This window comes from Periplaneta americana, chromosome 8 (assembly GCF_040183065.1).
Source record: "Periplaneta americana isolate PAMFEO1 chromosome 8, P.americana_PAMFEO1_priV1, whole genome shotgun sequence".
Lineage (NCBI taxonomy): Eukaryota > Metazoa > Arthropoda > Insecta > Blattodea > Blattidae > Periplaneta > Periplaneta americana.
Genome location: NC_091124.1, coordinates 119588019 through 119609818, shown reverse-complemented (window position 1 = coordinate 119609818; position 21800 = coordinate 119588019). Strand labels below are relative to the sequence as shown.

Genomic DNA, 21800 nt, shown 5'->3' with positions numbered 1-21800 from the left:
TGGGATTGAGATCAGGACTCTGTGCAGGCCAGTCCAACAGATGAGCATTATTGTCTGCATACCACTGCATAGTAGTCGCCGAAACATGGGGTCAACTTTCATTATCCAACTGAGTGCCATGTTGCAAGAGGAATGGCGACGCACTCCAGTGGATATCCTACACAAACTAGTCGAGAGCATGTCTGACATGGTGGCTGCTGTTATAGCAACAAGAGATGGTACCACAAGGTTCTAAAGAGGCAAAAAAATTGCCCAATTACTTTTTGGTAGATAGTGTATAAACATATTAACTTCAAAATTACCCCCAAAGATCCCCCAAAAATACAGTCATAAAATAATATAATAATGAAGATTACTCTCAGGAACTGCACACAATGTATTATTATGTAAAATTAATTTCAATATATTTTTGTAAATGAGTATTTCACTTAAAAGCCGTGTATCAAGTAACCGCAACAGAAATTTATATCCTAGAAGCTAGACCTATGAAAATGATATTTCATTTTTTGTAATCAGTGAAATTGCTATCATTATTATCAACATCGACCACGTGAAACTCACAAGGATATCTTCTATCTTACAAGTAGGAATCAGGATATTTCAGCACAGCCAATGTCTAATTGACGCAATTAGAATCTAAGACTCTTAAGGTAATGGATGTAGAAGTCGGATATTTTCTTTTCCAAGGGAAGGAAAGTTTTGAAGATTCTGTCAACAAGTGCGCAAAAATTGAAGACTGGACGTAAAAAAGGCAGTAAATGTTAATATAATTACAAATTATTTCCCCCCTCCCCTCAAAAAGGTCTATGTTCCTTGCTCAATCCACTGAGAAAAATGATATCCCACAGTAATTTTATTTAGGCGCTAGCTTCTCTCATAAACGTGCAAAATGTATGATATAGGTACTGTACATTGCTAGTTGCACGATAAAGCTCTGCATTTTGTTCGTGTTCATAATGATGTAGGTTTGAATATCCTAACTTATACTATTTATCGATTTCTTGTTAAATCATTTCTACATTACTAATGAACTAAAGAACATGTTCTTTGATCTCTGTAGAGCACAAAGGGCAGATTTTCTTCTCCAGATTATTAAATACGAACATGTAGGCTACAGCAGGATCAGACTGATCCGCAAGCCAGTTTGCTGCTGTATCCGGTTCTTAATTCTGTTTTTCCATACAAATTAAGTAGACCTACTTCTTCAGTAGTGATTTATCACCAAAAATAAGTAGGGTGTAATTACAGTTGCATATAAATGATTGCCTCTTAGTCTTGTAAGTGCAAGAAATAACGACGGTGTTGGACAGCAACCTTGTATGTCGAAAGAAAAAAAACAAACAAAATAAAATTTCACTTAATTTCCATCAGAGAAATGTTCTCGAAAGTCAAGACATGAACACAACCTTCACAAGAAGAAATTTAAATATCCTCTTATATTCGACATTTGTTCATTTTCAAGATATGAAAATCTTTCTTTGCTCTCCTGTAAAATTGAATTTTTCACACACGCGGTTACTGTTCTATGGAAATTTATCCTTCGAAGAGGTAGAACAATTCAAACGTCTTGGAGGAACACTAACAAAATATAAACGACACTTAGACGAAATTAAACACAGAATAAAATATGGGATATGCCTGTTATTGTTCGGTTGGGAAGTTTCTGCAATCCAGTCTGCTTTAGAAAAAGGCGAAAGTTAAAATTTATAAAACAGTTATATTACCTGTTGTTCTGTATGGCTGCGATACTTGGACTCTCACTTAGAGAGAGAAACAGAAGTTAAGGGTGTTTGAGAATAAGGTGCTTAGGAAAACATTTTGGGCTAAGAAGGATGTAGTTACTGTACAGGACAATGGAAAAAGTTACACAACGCAGAACTGCACACATTGTATTCTTCACCTGATATAATTAGGAACATTAAATCCAGACTTTTGTGGTGGGCAGGCCATGTAGCATGTATGAGTGACTCCAGAAATGCTTGTAGAGTGTTAGTTGGGAGGCCGGAGGGAAAAAGGCCTATGGGGAAGCCAACACATAGATGAGAGGGTAATATAAAAATGGATTTGAGGGAGGTGGGATATGATGGTAGCCACTGGATTAATCTTGCTCAGGATAGGGGCCGATGGCGGACTGCTGTAAGGGCAGCAATGAACTTTCGGGTTCTCTAAGAGCCATTTGTAACAAGTAAGTAAGTACGAGGTTGCTGTTCAACACCACCGAATTCATGAAAAGAAAAAAAGAATTCAATGTAAATTAGTAACATCGCCGAAAGTAAAACACACTGAAAATACGGAGTCCTGGTGAAATATTTACCCTGAAATTGTACAAAATAGTCTAAAAGTGTTGTATGCTTTTTTATTTCTTTCTTTCTTTCCTTCCTTCCTTCCTTCTTTCCTTCCTTCTTTCTTTGTTTCTATCTATCTATCTACCTATCTACCTACCTATCTATCTACCTACCTATCTACCTACCTACCTATCTACCTACCTATCTACCTACCTACCTACCTATCTACCTACCTACCTATCTATTTCTTTGTTTCTTTGTTTGTTCGTTTGTTTCTTTCTTACTGTGCCTAACATGCCATTTTATTTCACTTTCACACCACTGCGGTTGGGGATGAATCATCATTTTATCACACACTAGATATCTCGGAAGTAATATTCCCGCTCATCATTCATTTTCTTATAATCCTAAAAAGAAAATGCATCTGACTTCATTGCACGGTGTAAGTAGCCTACCTACAGTAGATGAATTGAAATATATTTTACACAAATTTACAAATACAGCTACTCTATACCGTAAAGATTTCTAACGTTACATTGTTATATGGAAATGAGTACTCAGAAGTAGTGAAAATCTAAAAGTTGTTAGCACTAGGCCTACACATGTAACGAGATTTCAAGTATGTTACTTACTCGTAGAATATCAAACGGTATTGTCAACAGTGTGTTGAGACGGAAATTGTGAAACAGTGTATTTTCGGCAACATCTGCAATTTCTTAAAGAGGACGACGAGTAATTCTTTCAGAAAAAAAAAACCGAACCCTAATGTCTCTGTGTTGTTATTATTTGTGAAATGACACTATACGAGAGAAAATTTCCGCGTACAGAAAAGTGAAGTCGTTATTGAAAAATAAGCCTTATTTTAGTTTATGCCTACTATCTGGGAATACAATAATGTTAAAGAGGAATTAGTTAAGGTCATCAACGACTGGATCTCGTGCTCTGTTCGGCTTCAACTTTACTTCATTTCAATTGATCTCACCACCGCATTTCTGGACGTCCACAAATGCGGCGACCGTGTGCGGTATAATCCAATATAATTCGTGGTGCTCTATCATCCGCCGTCGGAGTACATGTTCATTGTATTGATGTTGTTAGTGCTGTATTCCGTCTGCAGGATTATTATTATTATTATTATTATTATTATTATTATTACCGTAATAATAATAAATTTATTTATTCTGGTGTTAAGACCATCAGACCTTTTCTTCCATGATACCTTGAACATTAAACACTATTCAGAAAATGTAGGCCAGGGGTCATCAGCACAGAGCACGCTGGTGCTAGTCTCTCTTACCCGCGGAAAACGCAGTGCACTAGGGTGCACTCCGTAGCTGCTCTCTATCTCTCCCTGTTGCACTACAGTGCACACGGGACAGCACCGCGTACCCTTTGCACATTTTAGCGAGTGCTGACGACCACTGATATAGGCTATAATATTTGACATAGAGTGGGGATTATGATGAAGAAGAAGATGATTATGATGATGATGGTGACGACTGCGTTCTGAGAGGTGTTTCTGAAATTAACTCCCGAAAAAAAAAACAGTATTATATCAACTAGATTAATTTTGACAGTTCCTTCCATTAGTGTTTCTTACTGTTGGATGTCCTTATAAATGAACTACCTGCCATTCTCTACTATTATTCCTACATTCTTTCGCTTCTTGTTATCAGTTGTTGATAATCCAAGTCAATTAAATATTTGTTACGGCGTAACGGCCCCATTTACATCTTAAGACGGAAATAGATTAAACCTTCAAGGTATCGCATTTTAAAATTTTCCAGGAATGGAAAACGTCCAAACTAAACATTTCTTCTTCGACATACTCATGATATTAACAAGAACATAGATTAAATTTGAAGAATTAATTTAGCACATCAGAAACCAATTTTAGGTCGTCGCTAAGTTCCATTGAAAAAGTCATGCTGTCCTACAATTTCAGATACAGGTCTGCCTTTTATTCATAAAACATCGGTTTAAACCTTGAATTGAATTAATATATCAACTGGCAACTGATGAGATCAATAATATCGCAGATTAGGCTATAGGTAATATTCAACATAATTCATACACCACTGCAATCATGTCAAATAAACAAGAATGAAAATTTGTTGGAGCTGATTTCTAGCCCTTTGTCGTCTTATTTTGTTAGCAAAGAGTCTTTACATTTTTACTACAGTTATTTGCCGTTGACCATTTCCACATGAAGTGAACTCAATCAACCGCGACGAAAGCAGAATATGAGCCAGTTAAATTGAACATTGAGATCAGTAGCTGGATATACGTAAATTTGATTCCTAGTAGAATTCATTGCACACACTTATATAAAAGCCACTTGCATGGAAATTGTGAAACTGTAAATAATTAAAATTTTGACTAAAGGACTAAGTAGGTTAAAGAACAAATCAGTGAGAAACTAACAAGGTACATTCGCGAAGTGCCTAACTGATAATGGTATAAAATCAAATACGATGGAAAGTTCAGCGGTAATCAATGTTGGTACCAATTGTAGCTGCCCATACAATTTTGATGAGCCTAGATAGATATTGGTATAATAATAAATACGGAAGGAAACTCATCTATAAATAATAATTATTCTACTAATTTTAGCTGTCCTTACATATACTTAAATATGTTTGTGGATGTTGATGTAGAAATCCGTTAAGAACATAAAAGATGCATATCTGCAGTTGGGAGTTGAACAACTCGAATCTTCAGTGTCCCAAATAACATGGGCAGGAGTTTCAAATGCATCACATTCAACTGGAAAAGTAGCTTTCTTCCAGGCATGCTTAATCATGTTAGTGAATATGGGGGATAAACACATACTAGTAACAACCATTCCACCTAGTGCAACGTCCCTCGTTCAACCGTTGGATGTATACTTTTTTCGTCAATGGAAGAAGTTCACCAAACGTTTTTGTGTTGGAGTTTTACTCGAGAACATTGATATTGACCTCCAGAGCCGTAACGGTATCATCAACCTGCATGCACTTACCCATAATCAGTTCAGAGTCTCCATATTGACTAACATAATTAAGCATGCCTGGAAGAAAGCTACTTGTCCAGTTGAATGTGATACCTTTGAAGCTCCTGCCAATGTTATCTGGGACAATGAAGATTCGAGTTGCTCAACTCCCAACTGCATCCAATGTGCTTATAGTCATTTACATTAATTATTGCGCTTAACGGATTTCTACATCAACACACAAACATGTTTAAGTGTATGTAAGGACAGCTAAAATTAGTAGAATAATCATCATTTATAGATGAGTGTCCTTCCACGTTCATTATTATACCAATATCTATCTCGCTCATAAATATTGTATAATTACCATAAACATTGATTACAGCTGAATTGATTTTATACCATTATCAGTCAGGCACTTCGCGAATGTACCTTGTAAGATAATAAATTAATCAAAAAGCAGAAGCGTGGTGTGGATGGTTCGTAAACGTACTCTATGTATTCCCGTGTTCTATAAACTGTGGAGGAAGAGTTCAGGACTGACAATGACTTCTGAGAGGCATTTCCAAAATTAACTCCAGAAACAAAACCCAGTATATCAACTGTGTTAATTTTGACAGTTTATTCCACAAGTGTTTCTTGCTGTTGGTGATCACATTACAAATTGTACCACATAGCCTCATCGGAATTTTTACGCAAGATTGCGTTTGAAGTCGCCGATGTTTTGTTTGCAGAAGCCAATATATTTTTTTTTGTAAAAATATGAATAATGAATCGGATTTTGAGATTACAGATGAAGATGCTTAAAGTAAAAAAATATGAAGTGAAAGCTTAAAATATCTGTTCACAATCGTTGCACAAGCTCTTTGTTTGCTATCCCATACGTCCCATTCTTCAATAGATAACTTAAATAAAGTGACAAGTTTTTTTTTTTTTTCAGATAAAACCTCAATCATTCTGCTTCCATAATTCGTTTCGTGGAAGACATTGCTCGAAGACGCCTATTTATCTTCACCATCTAGAACAGGCATGTCAATTGATGCCCACAGGAGCAAGCGCGCGCTTTAAAGCCCAGGAGAGCCTGAGCGCTTTACAGGGGAAAGGAAAGAGACAGACGAAAGAGGTGGTATATGCCGCTTGGTCGAGCTATATTCAGGGATGCCCAGCACTGGTTCAATAGATAAAGGGAAGAGAACTTATTAAAACTGTATCCATGTTAATTTTTAGATTTGCCTGAGAAGTATAAGTGTATTATAAGAATGTAAGTTTTAATTTTAATGCTCATTTTTCACAAGTTTGATTTTTTTATTCAAAAGAAATATTTTCTCAACTTTTCGTATAGGTACGTGAAATTTTCAGGTATAGACCTATTTATTTAGTAGCCTTACAGAATGTTTTCGTAAATCTAATATACTGTATATACGTATTACTGAAGATAGTGTATTGAAAATTTTGAAAATATTTGCATGGAAATTGTTTGTAAGGAAATTAATTAACAAAGCAACTACTGTTACATCATAAGCAAAAGATACGTATCCATGTGTTGTAAAAATGTCAGCTCTATAGCTTCAGCAGATTTCGAGAAAATAATTTAATATTCTGATGATAGGAAGTTGCTCACAATTAATATCACCTTAAAACCATAATGCGATAAGAGTTTTGTTATGTAATATTAGTTACACTTAAAACAGATACAGTACCTAGGTAACTTTGCTTTGTACTGTAATATTGTTTTGATTAATTTATTGATTACTTTTGTAAGGCTAAAGATACCATCAATATAAATTCCTACTTATCATGTCATACTCAATCCCTTTCTTTGGAATATCACTTTCTTTATGAATGGTGTGTTTCATCCACTTAATACAGTATAATATTATACTACTATGGAATTTAAGTGAATATTCCTTCTTAACTCTCTATTATGTTATTAACATTTAAAACACAAGTGCAATATTAAGAAATCAGTGTTAGTACTTTTGTTTTACAGACAATGTAGATAATATTAAACAGAAAGAAGCCATATAAAATAACGACATAAAATTTCACGTTCCCTTTCAAGTTTGTGCACCACTGTTTTCTTAATCAAACAGGTTGCTTATTCATATACACAACCCTTCCTCTTTCCATACTTAGCGCTTGCTGCCTGCGCACGAATTCAAGGTCAGAAAAATGCACTTGCTTTGACATCACTGACCTAGAACATTGATTGTTCTCTTAGAGAACTTCATAAAAATTCAGATAATTTCGTTTTGTTTGAAAAAATACACTGTTTTATGTGATTAATTGTTGCACAATTAAATTGAACTTGTGAACACAGCAATGAACAAACTTTGTCCTTTTTATATTTATATCTAACGATAGACTGCAAATCATTTTTCTCGCTAGACAGGTCCAATTGCTGATCCGTCGTCGTACATTTATGACATAAATTTATAACGGCATTTCAATTACTCAAGTTTCTTCAATCACTTCTTTTATATTCCACTAATAATCACTTTGGATACAATCTGAGTTACCCGAACACACAGTAACAGTCTGAAGATTTTTCTGATTTTCTTCCGTTTGAGCAAGCAGAAGTAACAGCTCCATATCATTACTAGAGATGGCAGATTTTCGTAATCACGATAATGTGAAATGTGCACAACTGCTGTCAATATAAGTAATTTTATATTTAAAGCATGTTAAGTATATTAAATCCGCGGTAAAATTCCAAATCGAATACAAAATGCGTAATATATGTGTTTCTGATGAATAAGAACGAAATTATATTTATGAAACATGAATGTGCTTTCATGGAAAAAATCAGGAACTACAGGTTCTTACATTTTTCAAATAGTTTGATCGCACCTCCTTGTTAGCTTATATGGTATAAATGGCACAGGGACGTGACCTATTTGATACCCTCTTTGTTGTTATCTGCACCGTTATATCGAGTTTTCAACTAATCTGTCTGGTACTGATGGTACCATAATATCTATGCAAACTCTTTAGGTGCACTATTCATTCATAAACAAGCTGTATGCAGTAGCAGGTGATTATGATTGAGTAATAAGGTGGATCGGGATAAAATCACACCGCATATTTTGGCATATTTCTTAATGTTCATAATTTCATTGTAATTTTATATGTACAGTAGTGGCAAAAGAAACCGGACCAACCCTTGTAGCTGATTTCAGAGCCTTGTTCACTCTGGTAACCAAGACTTCCGTGGTTCGAATCCTGCCTGGGAAGGAAACATTTTTTTGTTCCTTATTCAAATTTATCCCCAATACTTTTTGATTGCGGCGATATTTTACTACTTAATTAACTTTTTATTCCCAGAACATGAATTTTACCAGCAATCGAAAAGTATTTGGAATAAATTTGAATAAGGAACAAAAAAAAGTTTCCTTCCCAGGCAGGATTCGAACCACGAAAGTCTTAGTTACTAGTCTATCGTGCTCTGGAGTGAACAAGGCTCTGAAATCAGTTACAAGGATCGGTCGGGTTTTTTTGCCACTACTGTACTTTTACTTATTTATTGTTTTCAAGAATTTTAAATGGAAATTTAGAAAACTCACCTGTTAACACATTGATGACATTGAAATACTACGAACAAACGTTCAATAAAAATAGGCTATTTACGTTCAAAAGCGCTACAAAATGCTAAATTGTGGCATTAAAAGTGTTATAAAATGCTAAATCTGATTTCTAAAGCCTTAAATTTTTATTTTAAAGTAATTGAAATCTATCACCTTCAATAATTACGTCTGTTATCTGTTATCTGAGCTTGCCAACACATCACTGATCCCAAACAACATTTCTTGTTGGGCTAATAGCAAACAGGACTTAGAAAGAATACATTAGGCCTATAGGTAGGCTATACCTGTTTTATTTTACACCTTTTATTTATTTTTGAAATTAAACAAAACCGGTTGAATTTATGGTCTGTCACTATTTCTCTGTACAGAGTGCGTGTTTTCCAACGAAGCGGTCCGTAGTTAGATTCTTGCCGTGAGTGGAGTTTTATCTTCATTCTACGGGGCTCCCTACTTCACTCTTGTCTTGCTTTCAGATATTCAAATAAAGAAAATCTCATCCAGAGAATTGGCGTCTGGAAAGGTTCCCAAAATGCTGGCTGCGTTTCCACGTTGGATGGCTATTCCTATTCGTTGCCGTAGATAATTGGTGCAGTGAGGGTCTCCAGTAACAGTCACCAAACTTCTGTCAATTTCGGAAACCAGGTCTTTTGCTTCTTTACACCAGGAGCCTAACGTTTCGACAGCAAAGACGATGAAGATGTTATTGTCTACTAGATGTACGTATTTACGACGTTTACTGCGTACGGCAGATTCTGCTGCAGAGCTTGCGATTTTAGAAGATGATGGCAAGTGGGATGGAGCTAAGGCAACCATGGGGAAAAATGGCTCCGAAGGGCCACTGCAATCAAAGCCTCCTTACCTCACTCCATCGACCATCTCCTCCACCGACCAACCTCTCCGCCTGGTGCTTCGTACAGACACTCTTCATTCAGTGGCGGGTATGGCTGCGATCTCGGGACGTCAGTTTCAGAAAGAGTGACAGAAAGAATTTTTTGTTACTTACAAAAAAAAAAGTCTGCTGCTTAATATGTGGGTTTAAAATTGCGCATATAAAACGCTTCAATATTAAACGCCACTTTGATCGGAAGCATAAAGCGGACTTCGATGATCTTACAAGTATTCATTTATTTACAATTTTAAAAGCTATTTTCGTAATATTTGTGAAAAGATACAAAACAAGATATGTTTATGTTATTTTCGGGGTTTAGTTACTTATTATTTTATTAAGTATCTGGAACTGAACTTGCTTATTTAAAACTTTGAGTGCTATTAGGCCTACTTGATGCGTCCTCTTTCAAAGATAGATTTTCAGAAGTAACTGCAATGGACAAGGAGATGTGTCTGTTCAATAATTCATTTGTATTTGATGTTACTCAAGCATCAGAGCCACTATAGAGCTGTAAACGAGCACGCCAATAAAGTGTTTAGGAAAAAAAGGATTGGATCTTTTTAAATACCTAAATTTCCTAATCTGCGCACATTTGCAATGCGTATTGTACATATGTTTGGCTCAACTTACTGTTGTTTGCATTTTTTCCCCCCAAAATGAATATGACCAAAAGTATCTCCAGGTCTAGGATCACAGACATGCATTTTAGTTTCAGCATTACTGTTGAGTTGTTCTACTTCAGAGCTTGAGTTGTTCTACTTTAGAGCCAAATATATCCCTTTTAGTTAATAAAAAATACTCCGAGAACCATCAACAACAACAAAATGAAATTTAGCAGTATAGGCCTACAGTAGTATTTTGTTTCATTCGTATCTTATATATTTTGTTTAATATGTTTTAAAGTTAAATGACAATGGAGTTTAGTTACTTTTAGTGTTTTTACAAAGAAACAATTGATTATGTTTGGAGCTTAGTGACTTTTTTATTGGTTAAAAAAACAATTTATTATATTGATCATTATATTTTTTAATATATTGTACAATTAAATGACGATGGAGCTTTGTTTTTTCTGTATTGTTTTTAAAAGGACACAATTTATTATGTCGATCACAAGGCAGTTCAAGAATTTTTCGTGCACATGTAAAGGAACAGTTATACAATTGAAGAATATATAATTTGCCTAATGACAGTAGGTGGCTGTAATAATTATTGTATGGCACATGTACTTCATATAAACAAAAGACTATAAGGATTTAGAAACAAGAAATAACAGCGGAGCAATTACTGACGCGCAAAGTGTGTCGAACCCACCACTGCACTTGACTTAGCAACATAACTGCATTACCCCTCGTCTGCCAATCAAACGAATGTGGGGTGAGTAGGATACGTTCCCTCCCTACTTTGCTTATAGTCCCCATAGCTGAGCTGAGATATCCACGCATGTCGTATCCCACATTAGCGATTTTCCTCTACTCCACGGGACCAAGGTTAATCCATCAGGGCGCTTTCCATCGATGCGACTAATCCCAGCGGGTTCTAAAATAGCAGGGATACCATAAGATGTTAATGCTCTCTTGATTATGTTGTTAATTGTTAAATGTCTAAAAAAAAAAACATCCCTTACTCTTGACACAGCTCAGAGCATGATGACCGAAAGTGTCGACAACTTCCCCACATACACATTGATGTGGTTGGCAGATTTTGCATCCAAGATGTAGAGCGACTGGAGACTTAAAAGACTTGTTGTTCATCAGCGTTCCAATATTTGGGGAAGGTAGAGCTTGTACCCAGGAACCCGCTTCTTTTTCTTGTAGAGCCAAAAGTCGAGCTTGGTCTGTTTCTGATGTACAAGATGTCACAAGAGAATCTAGGATGTGCCTAATAATTATATCATCCCAACAATTCTGGACCTCTGGATGAGCTGGCGGATTAGAGTTCCTAGATACATCACTCCACCTATCCAAAGCCTCTGGCAAATAGATTTCGACCTCATCATTGAATGAAGGAAAAATAGATTTAATGATATCGAAAACTCCATATGCAGAAGCCAAGAATGCCGGTGTACAGATGTCACCGAGTTTTCTAATACCGAGACCTCCAAGTCTGATAGGAAGACACGCTTGTGTCCAACTTCTGTCCTCAAGTGTAGTATTGAGAATAGTTTCCAAACATTTTCGCATCATATCGTCTTAATTCTAGGTCTAGTATTTTTCTGTTCAATGCCTTCCCTAAAGAAAAAATCAATTCTTGTTTTGCCGAAGAACGTTAAAGTCACTATAGACTAAATATGATTTACGTAATTTTCATGGCGAACCTGAAGAACGTGAAAGCTATTTTGTTGACATCTGTTTCTGTCACTTGAAAATGCCGACATAGGCAACGAAAGCTTTCGATAATGTTATACTACCACACAGATACGAACATTCAGTAAGTGTAGGCGTATACCATGACGTGTTAAAATGGTTTTCGAAGCCTGCATATGACTTTGTCTTCAAGTCATTCAATGTAAAGTTTGGCCTACCTTTCAAAACATTGTTACATTTTTCATTAAAAACGCGTGAAAGCAAAGGCGTTTTTTAAGTTTTAAAACGTTTACTGTAACACAGTCACAATTCAGAGGGTGATTCTTTAACCAGGAATTTTGACGTAGTACCGGTACTCAAACAATGGGACTAGCACAGGTTCTCCACTTATCCTTACCGGTAATTAGCCTGACTCTGCATATTTATGCAAGGCCTATGAAGGCCTCTGACCCGGTGCCCGCTGCATTTGAACTTGGCATATGTTTTTGATAAAAAAAAATATATGAACTACGAATTGCCTTTATTTATTTATTTATTTATTTATTTATTTATTTATTTATTTATTTGTCTTTACCGCCTGAAAGAATGGCAACATGGACGCCATGCCTGTGCCAGAATGAGTAGTGACTAAGCAAATTAATAAACAAACAAGTAAATACTCGAATAATTTCAAGGGAAAAATTGTTCCGGGGCCGGGTATCGATCCCGGGACCTCTGGTTGAACGTACCAGCGCTCTACCATTGAGCTACCCGGGAACTCCACCCGGCACCGTCTCAACTTTTCCCTTTATATCCACACAACTCGCGTGGGCTGACGAAACGCCAGAGACCCACAACGAGTGCACACAATCTCTGTGTGACTTGGAATTGTGGTTTTCTGTTAACGTACACAGTAACGTATATATTATGCAAATCTAGTCTTTCAGGTGAAGCTCCCTGTAAAGCAGATTTGAATAATTTCAAGGGAAAAATTGTTCCGGGGCCGGGTATCGATCCCGGGACGCGAGTTGTGTGGATATAAAGGGAAAAGTTGAAACGGTGTCGGGTGGAGTTCCCGGGTAGCTCAGTGGTAGAGCGCTGGTACGTTCAACCAGAGGTCCCGGGATCGATACCCGGCCCCGGAACACTTTTTCCCTTCAAATTATTCAAATCTGCTTTACAGGGAGCTTCACCTGAAAGACTAGATTTGCATAAGTAAATACTCGTAAGTGAACAATTAATGAATAAAGGAAAACGAAATAAATACGCAAACGATTAGTACATCAATGAATGGATACATAAAGAAGTGAGTACACAACAATAATTAATAAGTAGCCTACATTTAATGAATAGATCATAGAAAATTGACGAGTGGATAAGGAATCAAATGCATGGACGACTGAGTAAAGAAATTAAAGAAATAAATAAATGCATACAATATTTTTGTGAGCAAACAAATATCATAGGTTGTTGGTAAATAAATAAATAAACGAGTATACAAATAAATGAGAATAAATACGCTCATAAACTGTTAAATAAGTAAGTCAGCAACAGAGCATTTTGTACATTAGAAATGGATACATAAATAACAATGCAGGACAACTGAACTGACGAATAATGGACTAAATAAACGGGTAAATATTAACGAGTAAATAAGTCATCAAGAAATAAATGGGTGAATAAACAAACAAATGGGTAACAGAATAAAGCGAGTGTTTTAATAAATAAACAATCATATGAACGAGTAAAAATACATATGTATGAACAACGATTGGTCGAGTTTATAAATAACTGGGTGAATTAATAACGGGAACAAAGAATAACTGAGCGAATTAATTAATTACAAGAATGAATGAATAAGCAAACATATGTGTTAATTAATAATGCCATCAATAGATACGCAGTTGGACGATTGAATAAAAGTATAAAGATAATAATATATTTGACTGAATGGATTAGTAAACAGAATGATTGTTTACTAGCACACTGTATTCAATCAATATGGCAATGAACTGAAGAAAAGTAATACATAAATAATACATAACGTAAGGCATAAATTGACATTCAAATAACTCGTAAATATAAGAGAGAAATTTTAAAAAGCGGACAATGTCCTAAAATCCAAAGTTCAATTTAGCCTATCCTCAGTGAACGAGCCTGCTTCCCCTAGCGGTACGGTATGCTGGATACGGTTTGTCCGTCCTAGCCGTAGAGTATGATGCATGTGGGCATTGAACAAGAAGTTACATGAATAAGGCTGGCCTCCAGAAATTGAAATGAACCAGCAAACTATATCGTACACATCGGAAAAATGTGAGATTTGCTTTTATTGCATGTTCTCTGTTTCGTATATCTTAATGTGGAAAATAAAGTACTGTGTACTCATGAAATGTATAACACATTGAACTTCAATGAATATGAAATTAATGAACATTGTGAGCAGTTTCTTAAAATTCGTGTTGTTGCTGCTGATATTGAGTCATCGGTTTCATTATTATTATTATTATTATTATTATTATTATTATTATTATTGTTATTATTATTATTATTATTATTATTTTTGTCATCATCATCATCATCATCTTACAATACCGAGTACTGACGCAATGTGTGTCGATATTGTGGAATGTAATTGTATTAAAGCAGACAAATAAAGACCTTTCGCACGACCGGGAGTAAATATAGCCTAATATTTCTTCCGTATAGAGAAAGTAGTATTTCTGTCCCTAAAGCACATAATTATACGCTCAACAAAATAGCTCCAGCGAACTTCAGTAATAATTTCAGAATTACAATGCGACAATTTAGTCCTGGTTATGGGAAAAATAGTATATAAATTATGTTGGTATCCTGTGTTGTAACAGGATCTAACACAATTTTTCCTGGGTACATTTGTAGGCCTCGGAATAAATCCCTCGGTTTACAACCGTGTAGCTCTGGAAAAATCATTCGTTTCTCTCCCTCAATATATAATACTCTATTATTGCAATGATAATTTACAAAATATTCAATCGAAGAGAGAGGGAAATAAAATGAAAAGTAAACGGACTATGGATAAATAAACAAAAATAGATGAAAAAATGAAGAAATTCTCGCTGATATGAAAGAAACATAAACAAAAAAAATTTGAAAGAATACAAAAGGAAAGAGAAAGAAAAAGAGGAAAAAGAAATAAAGAAAATTACACGAAAAAAGATATTTAACTGTATAAAAAAACTCTTATAAATAAACAATGAAACATAAACACAGCTAAAAGCGAGAAGGAAGGAAAGGAAGGGGTGGAACTGAAAATTAAGAAGAAACTATTTCGAAATGGAAATAGGTATAGGAAAAAAGAACAAAGAACGAAAGAAGGAAAAAGCAGGAAAGAAAATGCAACTATAGAATGAAAATTGAAAGAATGGAAAATAATGGAGTACAAAAAATTATAAATAGGAAAACATACTAGAAAAAGAAAGGAGAAAAAAGTTAATGTTCGTTCGATTGCAATATTATGGTAAGTTGACAACGTGACCCTGGTAACGTAATAAGGGGTCACGTGTTTTCTTGAGTATATTTCCTGGCCTTATACATATAATTGCCGGGAAGCGAGAGAAGAGTGTTCAGCATTCAGTGACCGCCATCCATCAACTCTCTTGACGGGAATCAAGTCCAGATAACAGATCGCAACCTGCCATCATGTACAAGAGACTCTTATGGCATCGCGTGCAAAGGTCTAATGAATTATGATCGAATCCCGACACAGCAGACAATTTCTCACAAGAAAGGACTGCAGTTATGCCCGGCACATAGCAGTCACCACGCTTCTAGTAGGCCTAAAAGTTCTCCACCAATACTATTTCAAACTGTCAAGTTATCGCCGTGTCATCATTTCATATTATCGGAATCGTTTCTGGGTTCAAAAACGAGATTAAATAAATAGTTACAATCACATTTATCATAAGTTGAAATCGCCCATGATTATGATAGCCATGTCATGATGTCACTCTTCGGATAGGTGTAGATTTTAAACTAACTGATGTCAAAGAAAAAACTGAATGTCACTTCTTGTAAAAGCCACTTATATTAATATTATAGTAGTTCTGTTTCCATTGTACACACTGAAGCGAATTTCCACACTCCTGTGCGGCTTTAGCTAGCCCTGTACTGCAGTTTGTTCGGCTTCCGACATATGTGATCTTTTTAGAATCCTTGTAACCTTGGGCTTCTTAGTGCATTTCGCCGGTTGCGATTTTCCGAATTTCTTGGGTATGTTTAAAATTTTCTCTACTGCTCCCACAAACTGTGTCTCGTAACTCTCGTAATTTAGTGTTGTCTTCAAGCTACATAATGAGATACTGCTCGCTTTCGTATCTCAAGTCACACTGACGCAATGTTTAGAACAACTACTGTAGGAGAAAGACACATGGCGTGGCCAAAATCAGTTTTGCGGTACCGTAGTTTTCTCTAACTATGGTCCACATTTTTCACATGTTTCTTTGTATATTCAGTACTATTCATCCAGATTAAGTGAAAATTTGGCTTCGGACTCTTGTAAGTGTATATTAAATAAATATTGACATATGTGTTTGAAATTATTTAATTACAAGTGTTAAAAAAATAATAAGCATTGGTACATAGTTGTATTCTGAGTTGCCCAACTATGGTCCACTCATATATTCATACTTGAAAGCAGGAATGAACTATAGCTGGAGCTGTAATTATTCGTAAATCAATACATTGAGTTTCTAATTTAAGGGTAGACACATAATCTAGCACAGAAATATTAAAAATAAATGAAAAGTATATGGATTCTTTTTATTACTACACATTGCATAAACACAAAATAAACAAGTGAAATCTGAAAGTCATTTTTCTGCAATAAAACCGGGCCACCAAAAGTTTCTCAATTTTTTTTATGAGGTGAGAATCAGAAAACCCATTATGAAATGAAGAAAACATTGTATCCTAGAAAAAAAACTCTTTTTTATTATCACTTGCGCTATTATTTTCAACGCCAAACAATGGATATAAATAAAAGGTGTAAGAACTTACAAATTGTAGCCTATCTTCCAAATGTTCAACTGATCTTGTGGCCACTCAGTTATTGCTAATAGCGGTTTTGCTTCCCCGTGACTGTATGACTGTTACCATTCGCCGATTCAACCCTTCGATCAGATTCTGGATGTCAGTCTCGTCGATTCTATTCCATTCTTTACGTAGAACATTTCGGAGCTGCTGTAAGTTGCTGTGAGGAGTTAGGCGACTTCTAACTCGGACTTCTTGCTGGCCATGTCATCCTATTCAATCCAACGTCGTGGTGGAACTCATCCACGATTCTTGTAGCATAAGGGCCAGCACTGTCATGCATTAACAGAAACTTTTCACCAATAAGTGGGGCACATGTTCAATAGGGTTTATATCAGGACTTCTTGCTGGCCATGTCATCCTATTCAATCCAACGTCGTGGTGGAACTCATCCACGATTCTTGTAGCATGAGGGCCAGCACTGTCATGCATTAACAGAAACTTTTCACCAATAAGTGGGGCATATAGTACCACATGTTAAATTAGACCTTCGATGTATCTTGGAGCAGTCAAAGCACCTCCATTAATGAAAACAAGTTCTGTGTGAGCTTCATACGAAATACCACCCCATACCATTACTGATCCACCTTGGAAACTGACACGTGAACTGAAGGTACATGAAGAAAAACGTTCTTCTTCTCTTCTCGACACTCTTTCAGGTTCATCTGTAAACTAAATCTCGATTCATCTGTGAAGAGCACTCGTCGCCACTCCCCCAGGTTCCAATTAGCATGGCTGTGAGCAAAACATACGCTAATCGTTCAACATGATGTTTCTGAAGCAATTCTGGGCCTTCAGCTGGTCATCTGGAATTCAGCCCACATTCATCCAGACGTCTTCTTACACTTCTCTCACTCACGCTAACTTGGCTGATTTTCTGAAAGGCTGTTCTGGTCTCAATAGCTGTGGAATGGCGATCTGTTAATGTGTTTAGGACAATAAAATGGTCGTCACGAGCCGCAGTTACTCGTTTTCTCCCTGAACCGGGTCTCCTCGAATAATCTCCTGTCTCTCTAAATCGATGGTACACTCGTTGTACGGTCGATCGAGGAATCCCAAGAACTGCAGCCACATAATGCTGACTATTCCCATCTTCTATCAATGTAACCACTTTTGCTGAATCGGTAGGACTTAGTGACATTTATATACAATGAAGTACTCCAATACTGCCTCAAAAGAGCTTACCAGTCTGTAGACTTCTTCAGTTAGGCTTGAAATGAGTCCGAGAAGTTTAGACACAATATTGCAAGAAGAACGAACCTTCTATTCAGATCATTGTTGGCAATTACGTATTCAGTATTACATTGTTACGTATCACAAAATAAATGAATAACTAAATGAACCTCAACACATCTACAATTATTTACAAAATCCTACAATTTTCAAAAATTTTAAAGAAAATGTAGTTGGTCCTTTTTTGCCGGTGAGTGTATGTTAAAGAACAAAAGTACGGTATCAAAATAAACTAAGACATCTTAGCAAAATATTATGTAAATAAATTCACTGATAATGTTTATTTACCATACTGAGAACTACATTCAGCATTTCGATCCTTTGAATCTCCACTTCTCTTGTAATTTTGAAATTGAAAATAGATCTCTCTTTTTCTAGACGCACGTGGGGTCTTCAATTTGTTTTATTATGTTTTCCTTTCTATAGAATAAAATGTCTTTTATTTCTCGCCACCTCAGTAATTGCCGCTTCTTACTATACATGAAGCAACAGCACCATTGTTCTTCACTTCCAAAACTTTCCCTGGCCACAATTCCCCCTCGTAAGTAACTGCCATATGACTATGTGCCTTTAGCATTAATTTAACAGATTTCGTCTTCTTTTCCACATCTGACTCACTATCTGTAAATAAGGAGAGAACACCGAAAACATCATAATCTGTATCCAATTCAATTTCATAGCTCTCATAGCCACTTACAGGGACGATTGTTTTCCTTATACCCTGAAGTTTTCGTTTTACCGGACCATCATTCGTGCTAGTACTATTGATGCTGGAACATTTACTGGACTATAATGTTAAATGGTGTTTTAGAATACACTGAGATACCGTATTTGTAGAAGTAAATAATCACATTGATTACATTTTATTAAAACAAATATTTCAAAATGAAATACAACTATGGTCGACGAAAAATTGTGGTACATAGTTGAGGACTGACTTGTAGCCTTGAGGTTAAACATTTTTCACGCAGAGTCCTTAACCTCTGCCAGTCTAATTACGTGAAAGTAAACACTATATAGCCAGGTTTAATTGTACAAAGAATCATATATCTATAACATACCAGTTCTACAGAGGAGAGCTTAATAAAACAGACAAACACAAAATGAATGATTTCGTGTCTTCACACATTCAATAGAACGATGCACACTGACCTTGTTAAGCATCCATATCATTGCCACGTGTAATGGTAGATGGAAGCATCTATGGGGAACATAATTCCATCAAAGTTGCGCCTCAAATGGCAAACACCGAACCCTTGGGGGACTAAGTAGTACATAATGCGTTTTGGACCATAGTTGGATGCTTGGCCCATAGTTATGGGAAAAGGCGGTACTGTATCTGGTTACATTTCCGGAACATAACTGTGCTATGCTGACCTGCGGTTATAGCTGCAAAGTAAGTGAAAGCCATGAGTACTCTATTTATAGATTGTTGTTGTTTAGTCAACTGTCCGAAGACAGGTTTGAACCTCATAAGTAACACCAATACGGCATCATTCATGAGGCAACTAGGTCAGGAGATAATGGGGTAGGATGGCCAGTTCCTTTCCACCTCGAATGCATATATCGCCGATTAGCTACATATTCCACTGATTTATAGATTATACATTTATTTTGTCTCAGTCTTACAATAGTACAGTTTCTACAGGTGTAGGTGGACAGCGAATAATAGGCGATGATAGAAGTATGAGATGTGACGAGTGCATCCGAGTCCTTCCAAATGATGCAATCAGCCCTAACTCATACCGCGGCCATTTTCGCCGCGATCCCCATCGCCCCTTGCGCATCTGGTCCAAGTGGTTTACATATTAAGAAGCGACATCTTTCCTCTATCCAACTGAAAATAAAGTATTAACATAATTATTATAGTTTCCATGCAGTAATCGTTATAAATATTGCAATTTTTGGAACATACGAAACTTATCCGCACTCGGGGAAGGACAAGACGCCAAAAAACATTCATTTCCGTGAAAACCTCAAAATGCATTTTTCAACATGACTATACTCCATCTCTGTACTTCTTAAAGAGTGTTCTAACCGAGAACGCCCGATTGAATAAAGTGAATAAATGCAACAAAACCAGATAACAGAATAGATAACAGCGCAGCCAAACCAACAACAAGACAATGGTGCAATGTCCCAAGAACGTATTGTTATAGTTGGGTTGGCTGCAGTTCTGATCTATTATCTGTTTTTGTTGCATTTATTCACATTATTAAATCCGGCGTTCTTGTTGGCTCATCCTTTATATTATGAATATAAAATTGATATACGATTGTAATATGAATATAAAAATGATATACGATTGTAATATGAATATAAAATTGATATACGATTGTAATATGAATATAAAATTGATATAGGCTACGATTGTAATATGAATATAAAATTGATATACAATATCAGACAGAAGTTACGGTACGGGCGTTGGGCTTATAGAAATCAAAGGGAATTCTCTCACCAAGCCTTAAAATCAAATTTGAAGTTGAAGTTAATCTGGCAATGAAATCACCGCCACAAATAACTGACCGCGTAATAAACGCAGATAATGAAAAGCGCTTCATGCATCTGAAGCCATCAATTAGCGGAGGACGGACGGCCTCCCACGTGACGTGTAGGTTGCAAGGTATTGAAAGCGAGACCATAAGTTAAAGTCAGTAGCTGCTCTATGTACCGAGGCATATATAACATTAACAGGGAAAGGATTTATATGTAAATACATATTTACTTATAAAGCTAATATAATTTATATTTTGCATTATCTTTATGTTTCACAATGTGTAGGGTTGAAAAATCCTACTTTTATTTTCCATATTTTTCCATATTTTAGAGTTTAGTACATATTTTCGTTAATTTCCATATATTTTCCATATTTCATATAAAACAGTCCATATTATATTAGGTTTAACAATAAAACAAAACAAAATTCCATTAACTTTTAAAAATACATTTCAACAATAGAGATTTAAACACATGTTCAGTAATCCCTTTAACATCAGAGTTATTTGAAAATTAGCAGTCCTATCAACAATGGGAAAGTAAGTTACAAAACTGTATTAATTTAATTTAAAATTTTTAACAGACTTCAGTTGTGCAGCTCAACAGTTAAATGCCAGTCAGAGTACACATAGGTTCAGTTTTGTAAATCATACTATAAAGACGGTAAATATGCCAAAAGTACGTCATTCAGTCAATTTAAAATCAAAACTAACAAGTTACATTTCAGAATTTAAAGAAGATGGTTTATCAACTGACAATAAAATATTATTTTGTAATTTGTGTCAGTGTGCAGTATCATCTACACAAAAGTTCCTGGTGCAACAACACATTACAACTAGTAAACATCAGGCCAACAAACAACTAAATTCCAAGCAGAGACAATTGTTTTTAACACAACCAACAACATCGAATGTAAGATCTGAGTTTAACATCGACCTGTGCCGTTCTCTCATCTCTGCTGATATTCCTCTCTACAAACTAAAGAATAAG

General features: G+C 35.8%; 1 protein-coding gene across 5 annotated transcripts in view; it reads right to left on the bottom strand.

Moving 5' to 3' along the window:
• The window catches only part of Ac78C (adenylyl cyclase 78C), a 665405-nt gene that overhangs the window by 370681 nt on the left and 272924 nt on the right, over positions 1–21800 (bottom strand). The gene's annotated exons all lie outside the window — the stretch shown is intronic.